This window comes from Notamacropus eugenii, chromosome 1 (assembly GCF_028372415.1).
Source record: "Notamacropus eugenii isolate mMacEug1 chromosome 1, mMacEug1.pri_v2, whole genome shotgun sequence".
Lineage (NCBI taxonomy): Eukaryota > Metazoa > Chordata > Mammalia > Diprotodontia > Macropodidae > Notamacropus > Notamacropus eugenii.
In genome coordinates this window covers 317,074,611-317,078,719 of record NC_092872.1, presented here as the reverse complement: position 1 = coordinate 317,078,719, position 4,109 = coordinate 317,074,611, and the positions used below count along the sequence as shown (strand labels likewise).

The window sequence follows — 4,109 nt, the reverse complement described above, 5'->3', positions numbered from 1 at the left end:
TTGTTTCCAAAATTTTTTTATTTGTTATTCTCTAGATACTAGTGCCTCTCCTCTTCTGAACTGCAAAAATTAATCCAAGCAATTAGATACTAAATCAACTATTGTACCTATCTGGTCAGGAAACCATCCATTTCTTCAGAACAATCTAGCGACCATACGCTTGCACATGGTTATCTTGCAAAAATTCAAGATGTTCCTGGAGTCTTCCTGAAGCTGACTCTCAGTCTCAGGATGGCTCCCTCCCGATTACCAAGACAGTAGGATGCATCCAATCCCCACAAGCACAAGCTAATCAGTGGCAGTTTCTACTGCTCAGCAAGACACCAAGTCATCAGTCCAAGTCCATTACACCTCCAGAGAACCCTCTTGCTGCCTGTCTTCTAGGGTAGGGAGGGAGAGTTTCTTCCTCTTCCTTCCCGACACAAGTATCAAAAGCAACTCGTTTTCGGCAAGGGCAGCTTTCGTTTTCTCCAGCATTAAGTGATCTAAGAAAAAAAGGCAAGAAAGGCTGAGAAAAAAGAAATCACAAATGATTCACCTGCTGTCGTCTCCCCTCTCCCCCACCCTTCCCACTTTCCCTTTGCAAATAATCGCAAGGGAGAATTGACTCTGATGCTCCCAAATGACCAACCTCACGTTTCTCCCTGGGAACCCTTCACTTCCTTTCTTCTCCACCTAGGACTGGACTCGAAAGAGCGGGTATCATCTTTTGGAGGGCCTTAGGACAGCCCAGCTGCTCCCCTAGCCACTCTTCATAGTCTTAGGGGGACTCTAATCCCAATAATCTTATTCTGGCTATCTTGAGGCTGTTGGAGGTGGTTAAGGGAGCAGCTGAGATTCGTGAAACACACCTGTGCCATGAATCAATGCAGGTTTCTGGCTCTTAGAGCAATAAACATTTCCCAGGGGCGCATAGTTCTCTGAAATTTAAAAAAAAAACAAACAAACAAAAAAAAAAAAAAAAACAGGCAGTTTGGTGCTTCTGAAGGTACAGCGCACACCTGAGGGGGCTGAGGCTGAATCCAGCTCCCAGGCACATGAAGTACAGGTTTCGAAAGGAGCAGAGGAGCATATTCCTTGACCCCTCAAAGAGCAGGCCAACCATTCCAGACTGAAGCTGGATAAGGGAGTAATGCATCTGATCCTATTGCTATTATCTCTGGGTGGGAGATGAGACAGGTGAAAGCTGCCCCAAGCCCTGTGATTCCCTTCTCAGCCTCGGGACCATCAGTGTGGGAGTTGCTGCCCCCTTGTGGCATTTTAGATCCCTTCCTCACCCGGAACCCACAAAACATTAAAGGGAGGAGTGGAAGGGGGAGAAAATTTGGAACTCAAAGGGTTGTGAAACTGAATGTTGCAAACTAAAAAGACATAATTTTTTTAAATAAAATAAAAGGGAAGGAAAAAAAAACAAATAAATCTAAGTTCTTCAGTCTTACCATGAACAAATCAATCAACCTCTTTGAACCTCAATTTTGTTATCTATAAAATGAGAGGATTGACCTAAATGATTTTAGTGGTACCTTGCAGTGCTGTCTGTACACATTTCTATGAAGGGTGTAGGCAGTAAAGCAAGAAGGGTGTTTTCCCAAGCATCTTTGTGAAGGAAAGGCAAATGTTACACAGCATAAATGTCAGAAGATATCAGACCTATGGTCCATCTATTTAAAACCCAGTGCCGCAATTTTCAGAGGGACAAATGGCTCTTTAACAGTTAACCTCTGTGATACTAACCAAGCAGTGTAAAAGAAAGGATTCAGTCCTAGACCTGGAATCAGGATACCTGGCTTCACTGTTTATTTGCTGCATGGAATAAAGTCAATAAAAATCGAACTGCCTTGCCCAGAAAAAAAGTTCAGTTAATTGATATAGTTTGAAACTGCTATTAACGAGTTTGAGGGGTGATCGGAGACCCCAAAATACCGACAGTCCGGGTCATGCTAGAATGAATTCGACTCAAGTCTTCTTAAAGCCAAAGAAAACAAAGTTTATTAAAGATTCGCCAAATTAGGTGGCCTCTTAAGGAGCCTAATGGGCCAGATAGAATCTCAGCTAGACAGAGTCTGAGCTAGATTGAATCTGAGCACCTGCATGGAGGCAAAATGGAACTTACAGAAAAGAGGGATCTGGGGGGGAAAAGGGGGGGGGGGTTCTGGCAGTCCAAGGTGATAGAAGGAGAGGTTTAGGAAGGGTCTTGAGGAGAAGTCCAAGGAGGGAATCCAAGGAGGGTCAAAGGCTGGAAACAGCTGGAGGCTATCAGGAGATATCAGACAATGGAGGGTTTGGGTGGGAAGCAGGTGGGGCAATCCAGAGATCCTGATATCTGCTGTATGGGAATGAATACAGATCTTGATGAGTTTCCAGAGACTGCCAGAACAAATGGGAAAATTAGATTTGAGGAAGAAAGGCAGATTAAGTGGGAAGATTCAAGGGGGCTCAAGGAGGCTCCCAGAGTCTGAACCCCATCACTATCACATGCAGACCATACAGGCTCACCTACCTTGTGATATCTAAAAGAGCTCCCTCTCCAGGTTTCCATTTTTTCATTGCAAAATGAAAGGAATCATCGGATCCTTGTAGCATCAAATCCTATGACATTAGTCATCCAACCTAAAGCAATCCAATTTCCCTTAATAGCCTAAAAAAGAACTACTCTGAATGAGTATCTAAGTTCTTTCCTTAAGTAAACATATAACTTTAGAATATATCATCCATCTTTTGATGTCAAATTTTCCATTAGTTTTAATTTACTACTTAACACAGAGAAATCCTTCCCTTTCTTTGAATCATTTCCAACTAAGTCCCATCTACATTCAGAGTATGGTTATTGTTCTCAAATACCTTGTACCATAATGAATGTAAATTATGTACAGAACAGAATTCAGTGTGTACACGAACAGATTACAAAGTATTATGAGAATGTAAAGGAGGGACTCAAAGGTTAGAGGAGTGAGAGGTTACTCAAAGCTATTTAAAAAAAAAAAAACAGCTTTCAGGGGTCAGATCAACTTGAAAATAAATTATTGCACAGAGAGTTCCTGCCCAGCCTTGTAAATAAGTCTCTAAAAGTTTTAAGCCAAAAGGAACAATCCCCGAAATTTACAAAAGACAATAACCAGGGTGAAAATCAAAGCTTGGCCTCCACACCCTCCCTTTCCCTTGCTGTTTGTCTCATACTGAATGACATTCCAGGTGCCCTGCGTTCACATGCTGCCTCAAGCAACCCACTCACATACTTAGTAAGTACCTTATTTAGATATGTCCTCCCTATGATCCCAAACTGTTCTCCCCTCCACCTCTGCCCCACTCAAAACACAATCATTTCAGTGCCCTCATTTCAGGGAGCCATCTCAGAAATGGACCAGAAGGCCTGGCTTTACCATGTACCAGCTGTGTGACCCTGAGCAATCTATCAGACTTCTCTGTGTAAATTATCAAGATAGTATCTGATTCTTCAAAGGTCAGATGAGATAAGTACAATTCATTTGTAAACTGGAAAGCAGTACACACAATGTTTTGTTTTTGCAAATCAACTGAACAAATGTTTATTGAACTCTGCTATGTACAAGAACCTATGCCTAGGCCTGAGGGAGCTACAAAAACTAACATCAATCCCTTCCCTCTGGGTGTAAGATCTTAAGTCTGGTAGTAGGGATTAAGACCTAAAATCAGAGAAAAGTATATCACAGGAGAGAATTCAAAAGAGTAGGGGATTGATCAGTATTTGAATTTAGAAGAAGATAGGAGACACTATACTTTAACCCAAAGGTGTAAGGTATAAAATGACAGCTCAAGGTTGTTTTAAAATCTAGTTTTCCACAACTGGCCACAGGTGAGATTCTTTTTTTGAAGAGGGAGAATTACAAAGGGGCCTTCCCTCCACATTAACACCTGAATACTCTGCCATGTGAGCAACTAGTATGACCCCTTCCTAGTGATCTTCTTCACCTATGACCCTTCTTATCACTAAAATAAAAGAACATAAATCTCTATTTGGAGAAGAAATATTCACCTAGAGCTTCCTCAGAAGTCCTTGAATCCACAGAGGAGTAAGGTGAAAAGGACAATACTGAATGAAGAGAATCGAAAGATTTAGGTTTGAACCTTCG

General features: G+C 41.9%; 1 long non-coding RNA gene across 1 annotated transcript; it reads right to left on the bottom strand.

Annotated features, from left to right (window-relative positions):
- LOC140517944 (uncharacterized) lies at window positions 1-3,231 on the bottom strand. The gene is made up of 2 exons (XR_011971792.1): window positions 2,501-3,231; window positions 1-485 (listed from the first exon to the last, which is right to left on the bottom strand). It is a non-coding gene; the product is annotated as an uncharacterized lncRNA (long non-coding RNA).
- Between the last annotated feature and the right edge of the window lie 878 nt (window positions 3,232-4,109).